The sequence below is a fragment of the Amblyraja radiata genome, unplaced genomic scaffold, assembly GCF_010909765.2.
Source record: "Amblyraja radiata isolate CabotCenter1 unplaced genomic scaffold, sAmbRad1.1.pri scaffold_783_ctg1, whole genome shotgun sequence".
Classification (NCBI taxonomy): domain Eukaryota; kingdom Metazoa; phylum Chordata; class Chondrichthyes; order Rajiformes; family Rajidae; genus Amblyraja; species Amblyraja radiata.
The window spans coordinates 9,721-20,928 of record NW_022630792.1 but is presented as its reverse complement, the minus strand read 5'-3'; the positions used below and the strand labels follow the sequence as shown (position 1 = coordinate 20,928).

At 44.1% G+C, this 11,208-nt stretch overlaps 1 long non-coding RNA gene across 1 annotated transcript; it reads left to right on the top strand.

Annotated features, from left to right (window-relative positions):
* Positions 1 to 4,027: 4,027 nt before the first annotated feature.
* On the top strand, positions 4,028 to 10,747 carry LOC116970353. The gene is made up of 3 exons (XR_004411115.1): positions 4,028 to 4,109; positions 10,513 to 10,535; positions 10,632 to 10,747. It is a non-coding gene; the product is annotated as an uncharacterized LOC116970353 (long non-coding RNA).
* The last annotated feature ends 461 nt before the right edge of the window (positions 10,748 to 11,208 follow it).

Here is an 11,208-nt window from a genome sequence, read left to right as displayed (position 1 = left end):
GCTCGCTCTTAAAATATCCAGAGACCCGGCCTCCACCGCCCTCTGAGGCAGCGAATTCCACAGACTCACAACACTGTGTGAAAAAGTCTTTCTTCATCTCTGTTCTAAATGACTTGCCCTTTATTATTAAACTGGCCCCTGGTTCTTGGGAATTTGTTTCCTGCCTCTAGCCTGTCCAAACCTTTAATAATATTATGTGTTTCAATAAGATACCCTCTCATCCTTCAAAACTCCAGAATGTACAAGCCCAGACGTTCCATTCTCTTAACATATGACAGTACCACCATCCCGGGAAATAACCATGTGAACCTATGCTGCACTTCCTCAATAGCAAGAATGTCCTTCCTGGAATGTGGAGACCAAAACTGGACACAATACCCCAGGTGCGGCCTCACCAGGGCCCTGTACAACTACAGAAGGACCTCTCTGCTCCTATACTCAAATCCTATCGTTATGAAGGCCAACATGTCATTCGCTTTCTTCATGCCTGCTGTACCTGCATGCTTACTTTCATTAGCTGATGAACAGGGAGCCCCAGATATAACCATATAACCATATCACAATTACAGCACGGAAACAGGCCATCTCGGCCCTACAAGTCCGTGCCGAACAACTGTTTTTCCCTTAGTCCCACCTGCCTGCACTCATACCATAACCCTCCATTCCCTTCTCATCCATATGCCTATCCAATTTATTTTTAAATTATACCAACGAACCAGCCTCCACCACTTCCACTGGAAGCTCATTCCACACCGGTACCACTCTCTGAGTAAAGAAGTTCCCCCTCATGTTACCCCTAAACTTCTGTCCCTTAATTCTGAAGTCATGTCATCTTGTTTGAATCTTCCCTTTTTTCAAAGGGAAAAGCTGATCTACATCAACTCTGTCTATCCCTCTCATCATTTTAAAGATCTCTATCATGTCCCCCCTTAACCTTCTGCGCTCCAGAGAATAAAGAACTAACTTATTCAACCTTTCTCTGTAACTTAGTTGTTGAAACCCAGGCAACATTCTAGTAAATCTCCTCTGTACTCTCTCTATTTTGTTGACATCCTTCCTATAATTGGGCGACCAAAATTGTACACCATACTCCAGATTTGGTCTCACCAATGCCTTGTACAACTTTAACATTACATCCCAGCTTCTATGCTCAATGCTCTGATTTATAAAGGCTAGCATACCAAAAGCTTGTTTTACCACCCTATCTATATGAGATTCCACCTTCAAGGAACTATGCACGGTTATTCCCAGATCCCTCTGTTAAACTGTATTATTCAATTCCCTACCATTTACCATGTACGTCCTATTTTTGATTTGTCCTGCCAAGGTGTAGCACCTCACATTTATCAGCATTAAACTCCATCTGTCATATTTCAGCCCATTCTTCCAAATGGCCTAAATCACTCTGTAGACTTTGGAAATCCTCTTCATTATCCACAACACCCCCTATCTTGGTATCATATGCATACTTACTAATCCAATTTACCACACCTTCATCCAGATCATTGATGTACATGACAAACAACAAAGGACCCAACACCGATCCCAGAGGCACCCCACTAGTCACCTGCCTCCAACCCGACAAACAACCATCCACCATTACCCTCTGGCTTCTCCCATTCAGCCACTGTTGAATCCATCTTGCTACTCCTGCACTTATGCCCAACAGTTGAGCCTTCCTAACCAACCTTCCATGAGGAACCTTGTCAAAGGCCTTACTAAAGTCCATATAGACAACATCCACTGCTTTACCCTCGTCAATTTCCCTAGTAACCTCTTCAAAAAATTCAAGAAGATTAGTCAAACATGACCTTCCAGGCACAAATCCGTACTGACTGTTCCTAATCAGACCCTGTTTATCCAGATGCTTATATATATTATCTCTAAGTATCTTTTCCATTAATTTGCCCACCACTGAAGTCAAACTAACAGGCCTATAATTGCTAGGTTTACTCTTAGAACCCTTTTTAAACAATGGAACAGCATGCGCAGTACGCCAATCCTCGGGGACTATTCCCGTTTCTAATGACATTTGAAATATTTCTGTCATAGCCCCGGCTATTTCTACACTAACTTCCCTCAATGTCCTAGGGAATATCCTGTCAGGACCTGGAGACTTATCCACTTTTATATTTTTCAAACGTGTCAGTACTTCTTTTACTTTGAAACTCATAGTATCCATAGCTACTCTACTAGTTTCCATTACCTCACATAATTCAATATCATTCTCCTTGGTGAGTACCGAAGAAAATAAATGGTTCAATATCTCCCCCATCTCTTTTGGCTCTGCAGATAGCTGTCCACTCTGTCTCCCCAATGGACCAATTGTATCCCTCGTTATCCTTTTGCTATTAATATACCCGTAGAAACCCTTTGGATTTACTTTCACCTTACTTGCCAAAGCAACCTCATGTCTTCTTTTAGCTTTTCTAATTTCTTTCTTAAGATTCTTTTTACATTCCTTATACTCCTCAAGCACGTCATTTACTTCATGCTGCCTATAATTATTGTAGACCTCCCTCTTTTTCCGAACAAGATGTCCAATTTCCCTTGAAAACCTGGGCTCTTTCCACTTTTTACTGTTTCCTTTCAACCGAACAGGAACATAAATATTCTGTACTCTTAAAATGTCCCCTTTAAGTGTCCTCCATTTCTCTTCTACATCCTGCCCATAAGGTCCCGTTGTACTTCCCCTTTTCCCAAATTGACACCATTAAGGTAATAATTTGCCTTCATGTTTTTGCTACCAAAGTGGATAACCTCAAATGTATCCACATTAAATTGCATCTGCAATGCATCTGCCTACTCACCCAACCTGTCCAAGTCACCCTGCATTCTCATAGCATCCTCTTCACAGTTCACACTGCCACCCAGCATTGCTTCATCTGCAAATTTGCTAATGTTACTTTGATTCGCTTCATCTAAATCATTGATGTATATTGTGAATAGCTGCGGTTCCAGCACCCAGTTTTGCGGTACCCCACTAGTCACTGCCTGCCATTCTGAACGGGACCCGTTAATCCCTACTCTTAGTTTCCTGTCTGCCAACGATTTTTTCTATCAATGTCAGCACTCTACCCCAATACCATGTGCCCTAATTTTGCCTGCTAATCTCCTATGTGGGACCTTATCAAATGCTTTGTGAAAGTCCAGGTACACTATATCCACTGGCGCTCCCTTGTCCATTTTCCTAGTTACATTCTCAAAACAATGCAGAAGCTTAGTCAAGCATAATTTCCCCTTCGTAAATCCATTCTGACTCAGACGGATCCTGTTACTGCTATCCAAATGTGCCGCTATTTCTTCTTTTATGATTGACTCCAGCATTGCAACCTTCACGTGATACGCTCTGTTTCGACAAATGCAATCAACCTGGCGTGCACAATCAAATACGATTAAATAGAACTTTATAGTCCGACAACTTTTGGCTGTGCACGCCATACGCAAAAAGAAGACTCCAGCAACTTCCCCACCACCGATGTCAGGCTGACTGGTCTGTACTTCCCTGTTTTCTCTCTCCCGTCTTTCTTAAAAGTGGAATCATATGGTTCTCCTAGTTCTGGTGACCTGGTTCTGTCCAGTGAAGGTTAATGGACACATGAAATGTAACAGTTTGCAGGGAATTGAATTGGGGAAATGGGAATTATGTGATTGTATATTCCTTTCACCAAATTTTTCAGAAGTATCGAGACAAGCTCTTGAATTGCCAAAGTAATGAAACCTACGAGTGAAATGCTCGTAAATGGGATTAGTGCAGATACATACAGTGCCGAATGGCCTAATTCTGCATTCCAGAACTCGACATCGACGAGCCAAATGTTCTGAGGAAACACGGTAGTGACATAATATATTGATTCTCATCTTTCATCTGACAGGAAGAGTCACTCAACCGCCAGTCACAGACCATATCCCAGTTTGCTGAATTGCACCAGATTCTCACGGAGAAAGAGCAGCGTTTACTCGGAGATATCCGAGAAGAAGAAGATAAGATTGTCAAAAAAATGGAGACACATCTTCAAGCGATTCAAGAGAATTTAAATTCCATTCAGGAAGAACTATTAATGTTACAGGGACAGATAGACCACAAGGACAACATGATATTTCTGAAGGTGAGAGGCGAAGTGAATGTGTACAGTTACAAAATGATGGGTTGCATTTCTGAAAAAAATTATGCATTTACCAGTAATTCTGTAAAAGTTCAATGTTTCGTCTATTCTAGCGCTGCGCTGATATTGTGCCAAAACGGAATGGCCTCCCATATAATCTTTCAGATTTTGGCACTTTGACCTTTCGCGTAAAGGGTTTTGAATTTAGAAATAGGGAGATTTTCTCGCTCAATTGTTCATGGTGTTGGTGAGACCACACCTGGAGTAATGTACATAGATCTGGTGACCTTAATGAAGAGAGGATGTCCTGGCATTGGACGCAGGCCAAATTTAACCAACAGGCCAATTTCTGGGATCGTAGCATTGTTTTAACGGTCGTGGGTAAGCAAGTGATGTTTGTATTCTTTGCAGTTCAGAACAACCACGGATGATGCTATGGACAATAGATAATAGGTGCAGGAGTAGGCCATTCGGCCCTTCGAGCCAGCACCGCTAATCAATGTAATCATGGCTGATCATCCACAATCAGTACTTCGTTCCTGACTTCTCCCCATATCCCCTGACTCCGATATCTTTAAGAGCCCTATCTAGCTCTCTTGAAAGTATCCAGAGAACCCGCCTCCACCTGAGACAGACTCACAACTCTGTGTGAAAAAGTGTTTCCTCGTCTACGTTCTAAATGGCTTACCCCTTATTCTTAAACTCTGGCCCCTGGTTCTGGACTCCCCCAACATCGGGATCATATTTCCTGCCTCTAGCGTGCCCAAACCCTTAATACTCTTATATTTTTCAATAAGAATCCCTCTCATCCTTCTAAACTTCTGAGCATACAAGCCCAGCCGCTCCATTTTCTCAGCATATGACAGTCCCGCTATCCCAGGAAGTAACCTTGTAAACCTACGCTGCACTCCCGCAATAGCAAGAATGTCCTTCCTCAAATTTGGACAACAAAACTGCACAGTATACTCCAGGTGTGGTCTCACTAGGGCCCTGTAACATAGAAACATAGAAACATAGAAATTAGGTGCAGGAGTAGGCCATTCGGCCCTTCGAGCCTGCATCGCCATTCAATATGATCATGGCTGATCATCCAACTCAGTATCCCGTACCTGCCTTCTCCCCATACCCTCTGATCCCCTTAGCCACAAGGGCCACATCTAACTCCCTCTTAAATATAGCCAATGAACGGGCCTCGACTACCCTCTGTGGCAGAGAGTTCCAGAGATGCACCACTCTCTGTGTGAAAAAAGTTCTTCTCATCTCGGTTTTAAAGGATTTCCCCCTTATCCTTAAGATGTGACCCCTTGTCCTGGACTTCCCCAACATCGGGAGCAATCTTCCTGCATCTAGCCTGTCCAACCCCTTAAGAAGTTTTAAAGTTTCTATAAGATCCCCTCTCAATCTCCTAAATTCTAGAGAGTATAAACCAAGTCTATCCAGTCTTTCATCATAAGACAGTTCTGACATCCCAGGAATCAGGCTGGTGAACCTTCTCTGCACTCCCTCTAGGGCAATAATGTCCTTCCTCAGATTTGGAGACCAAAACTGTACGCAATACTCCAGGTGTGTTCTCACCAAGACCCTGTACAACTGCAGTAGAACCTCCCTGCTCCTATACTCAAATCATTTTGCTATGAAAACATACCATTCGCTTTCCTCACTGCCTGCTGCACCTGCATGCCTATTTTCAATGACTGGTGTACCATGACACCCAGGTCTCGCTGCATCTCCCCTTTTCCTAGTCGGTCACCATTTAGATAATAGTCTGCTTTCCTGTTTTGGCCACCAAAATGGATAACCTCACATTTATGCACATTATACTGCATCTGCCAAACATTTGCCCACTCACCCAGCCTATCCAAGTCACCTTGCAGTCTCCTAGCCTCCTCCTCACAGCTAACACTGCCCCCCAGCTTAGTGTCATCCGCAAATTTGGAGATATTGCCTTCAATTCCCTCATCCAGATCATTTATATATATTGTAAATAGCTGGGGTCCCAGCACTGAGCCTTGCGGTACCCCACTAGTCACTGCCTGCCATTGTGAAAAGGACCCGTTTACTCCTACTCTTTGCTTCCTGTTTGTCAGCCAGTCCTCTATCCACATCAATACTGAACCCCAAATGCCGTGTGCTTTAAGTTTGTATACTAATCTCTTATGTGGGACCTTGTCGAAAGCCTTCTGGAAGTCCAGATACACCACATCCACTGTTCTCCCCTATCCACGCTACTAGTTACATCCTCGAAAAATTCTGTAAGATTCGTCAGACATGATTTACCTTTTGTAAATCCATGCTGACTTTGTCCAATGATTTCACCACTTTCCAAATGTGCTGCTATCCCATCTTTTATAACTGTCTCTAGTAGTTTCCCCACTACCGATGTTAGACTAACTGGTCTGTAATTCCCCGTTTTCTCTCTCCCTCCCTTCTTAAAAAGTGGGGTTACGTTTGCTACCCGCCAATCCTCAGGAACTACTCCAGATTCTAAAGAGTTTTGAAAGATTATTACTAATGCACCCACTATTTCTGGAGCTACTTCCTTAAGTACTCTGGGATGCAGCCTATCTGGCCCTGGGGATTTATCGGCCTTTAATCCATTCAATTTACCCAACACCACTTCCCGGCTAACCTGGATTTCGCTCAATTCCTCCAACTCCTTTGACCCGCGGTCCCCTGCTATTTCCGGCAGATTATTTATGTCTTCCTTAGTGAAGACGGAACCAAAGTAGTTATTCAATTGGTCCGCCATATCCTTGTTCCCCATGATCAACTCACCTGTTTCTGACTGCAAGGGACCTACATTTGTTTTAACTAATCTCTTTCTTTTCACATATCCATAAAAACGTTTGCAGTCAGTTTTTATGTTCCCTGCCAGTTTTCTTTCATAATCTATTTTTCCTTTCCTAATTAAGCCCCTTTGTGCTCCTCTGCTGGTCTCTGAATTTCTCCCAGTCCTCCGGTATGCTGCTTTTTCTGGCTAATTTGTACGCATCATCCTTCGCTTTGATACTATCCCTGATTTCCCTTGTTATCCACGGATGTACTACCTTCCCTGATGTATTCTTTTGCCAAACTGGGATGAACAATTTTTGTAGTTCATCCATGCAGTCTTTAAATGTCTTCCATTGCATATCCACCGTCAACCCTTTTAGAATTAATTGCCAGTCAATCTTGGCCAATTCACGTCTCATACCCTCAAAGTTACCTTTCTTTAAGTTCAGAACCATTGTTTCTGAATTAACAATGCCACTCTCCATCCTAATGAAGAACTCAACCATATTATGGTCACTCTTGCCCAAGGGGGCACGTACAACAAGACTGCTAACTAACCCTTCCTCATTACTCAATACCCAGTCTAAAATAGCCTGCTCTCTCGTTGGTTCCTCTACATGTTGATTTAGATAACTATCCCGCATATATTCCAAGACATCCTCTTCCTCAGCACCCCTGCCAATTTGATTCACCCAATCTATATGTAGATTGAAGTCACCCATTATAACGGTTTTGCCTTTGTCGCACGCATTTCTAATTTCCTGTTTGATACCCTCTCCAACTTCACTACTACTGTTAGGTGGCCTGTACACAACACCCACCAGCGTTTTCTGCCCCTTAGTGTTTCGCAGCTCTACCCATACCGATTCCACATCCTCCAAACTAATGTCCTTCCTTTCCATTGCGTTAATCTCCTCTCTAATCAGCAACGCTACCCCACCTTCTTTTCCTTTCTCTCTATCCCTCCTGAATATTGAATATCCCTGGATGTTCAGCTCCCAGCCTTGGTCACCCTGGAGCCATGTCTCCGTGATCCCAACTATATCATAGTCATTAATAGCTATCTGCACATTCAACTCATCCACCTTATTACGAATGCTCCTTGCATTGAGACACAAAGCCTTCAGGCTTGATTTTACAACACTCTTACCCCTTATACAATTATGTTGAAAAGTGGCCCTTTTTGATTTTTGCCCTGGTTTTGTCTGCCTGCCACTTTTAATTTTCACCTTGCTACCTATTGCTTCTACCCTCATTTTACACCCCTCTGTCTCTACGCTCACACATTTAAGAAACCCTTTCCCTTTAACTCCATCCTCCACTATCCCATTCGACACCCCACCCCCCTTATTCAGTTTAAAACCACCCGTGTAGCAGAGGCAAACCTGCCTGCCAGAATGCTGGTCCCACACCTGTTAAGATGCAATCCGTCCCTTTTGTACAGTTCCCCCTTACCCCAAAACAGATCCCAGTGATCTAAGAAACTAAATCCCTGCCCCGTGCACCAGTTCCTCAGCCACACGTTCAGGCCCCGTATCTCCCTGTTCCTGCTCTCGCCAGCACGAGGAACTGGAAGCAAACCGGAGATAACAACCCTGGAGGTCCTGCTTTTCAGCATTTTTCCGAGCTCTCTAAAGTCACGCTGCAGAATATTCATCCCCTTCTTTCCGACAACGTTTGTGCCGACATGCACTGCCACTTCCGGATGTTCACCTTCGCCCTTGAGGATTTTCTGCACTCTGTCCGCGACATCCTGGATCCTGGCACCAGGAAGGCAGCACACCATCCTCGCATCCCGTCTGTTGCCGTAAAAACCCCTGTCCGTACCTCTCACAATGGAGTCTCCCACTACAATGGCTTTTTTGGTTTTGGCTCAACAGCCCTATTCGCATCACAAGCCAGTCCGCCGCCCAGTGTAAACACCTCTTCTGTCCCGACAGCTTCTAAGTGGGTGAACCTGTTCACAAGAGGTACAACACCCGGGGACGTTGGCATTCCATGCTTCCCTCCCGTTCTCACTGTCTCCCACCTTCTCTCCTCCAGTACCTTAAGTGTAACAATCGTACTGTAGGGCTTGTCGAGGAACGACTCCGTTTCTCGGACGAACCGGAGGTCATCCACTTGCTTCTCAAGTTCCCCATCACGGCCCTTCAGGAGCTCTACCTGGATGCACTTCTCGCATTTGTAGCAGCCAGAGGCACAAGCGGTGTCCTTGACCTCCCACATACTGCAAACATCGCACTGAATCAGCTTGCCTGACATCTCCTTCTTTCGTCTCTACCTCTCAAGCGTATTGCGTGGTCTCCTCTCCTCTTCGCCGAAGACTCTAGAGCCAAAGACTCACACTTTTCTCACACGGCCGCTCACTCACTGCCGCTCGCTAAGAGCCGTCTTGCTTAAATTGACTGATAAATTGCCTGATTTACCAATTTACAAACCAAATTCCTCAATTTTCAACTGTTTTCCCGGCACTGACTCACTTCTCTCCTCCCACTTGGGCTAGAGCCAATCAGTCGTATCTCTTGCTAATCTCCTGCTGCTGTTGCTCCCAAAGCTACAGCAGTTCTCTGTACAACAGCAGAACGACCTCTTTGCTCCTATACTCAACTCCTCTTGTTATTAAGGCCAACATGCCATTCCCTTTCTTCACTGCCTGCTGTACCTGCATGCTTACTTTCATTGGCAGATGAACAAGTACCCAACAATCCCGTTGTACTTCCTCTTTCCCCTACTTATAACTGATGTTACGGTCCACAGCTGGAAATAGAGCAGTGGACCTCTGGTCATCTCTAATCCAGAGTCTTTGTGAGGCTTAACTTGTTGAAAGTATTTAAACTGGAGGGCAATATATTTTTTGGGAAAATCCAGGAACTGAAAACGAAGGGGATGAGGGAATGAGGAAAAGTTCTGTCCTGGGCTAGATCAGCTTTGACCACATTGTGGGGATTCACAATGAAATCTAGAACGTGACTCACACATCAGGTTTATCATCTGTATCCGGTTCCCATCACCTTGGGGTACTATGCACCGCTTGTATTTTCCCTCTATGCTCACCATAGAACAAAATGCCATACGGCCCATCTTCTTGTCCCCATGTTGCTGCTCCTTTCAAGAACACTCTCAACTACTCACCACATGCGGAAATAATGCACCGACTTCCAGGTGTATTTATCCCACTTCAACTTAAATTTATCTCAAATATTGACCATGGCGTCCTGTGAGTTCCATGTTGTCTTTACTACATTTTTAATGGAATTTATTGAAGGCCAATCTAGCTTCAATTTGTGGTCTCCCCACAAGTATTAATATTATTTATACCCTCCACCCATTTGAACCCGCCACTACCTTAAAATATTCCATCCCATTATCTCTGATATCATCTCCAGTTAATATCCCACGACCTTCCCGGTCTTACTCGTAAGTTACATGCTCTGTTATTTTAATCTACCTTCCTAACGTTTTGCCCTGTGTTCGGTGTCTCGACGCCAATATATACTTTCTGTCTGTGTGATACGGGGAAGAGTTGGGAAATGGGAATTATCAGTGTTTTTTGTAGCAATTTGGTGAAATACCCGCTGTCGGGTTCATGGCGATCCATCTCAGTTAATTGAGATTTGTGTTTTATTTATTTCAGGAAGAAGCTGGTCGTAAGAGCAGGTAGGACATGCTTTTGACTGAAACACGATATGTTTTTATAAAACAGCTTAAAAACTGCAAACGCTCAGTTAATAACCCGCTGTTCAACGTTTCCAGGTTTCGTGATGAAGCCAAACCAATGTTGGTGGTAGATGGTTCGTGGCCGATTGAAAAGTTTGATCACTCCTTTTTCAACATGGCATTGAGAGAAGCATCTTATATCATCAAGATAGGTAAATAGAATACCTTTTCCATTGTTCTTTTTTTTAACGCCACTTTTATGCAATACTTCGATGCGAAGATTAATGCTATTAATGGACTCGCGGGGAAAGCATCCCAGTGAGCAAAGCACCACATAAACAGAAGCACCCCGCAATCACCCAGTTCTGTAAAGCTCCCCCATTTACTGTGTGTGTGTCCTGCCGTAGATTCTCTCAGCAAAGTGCATCAGCTCACCTGTACGTGAATAAATCCCATCTGCCGTTCCTCCGCCCCTTTGACCAAGATTATTGTGACCTCACACAGAACAGGAATCGGTGCAAGATCCAACCAGTCATGATCACATTGAATGGAGTGGCGGGCCCGAGCGGCGGGGCCTGTTTTCTTGTGTTCTTGTGCTCATGCGTACGTATAAAAGGATAGATGCCACACAGAGGGATTGCAGCAAAGATTGACAATACTTTTTCCCCGTGAT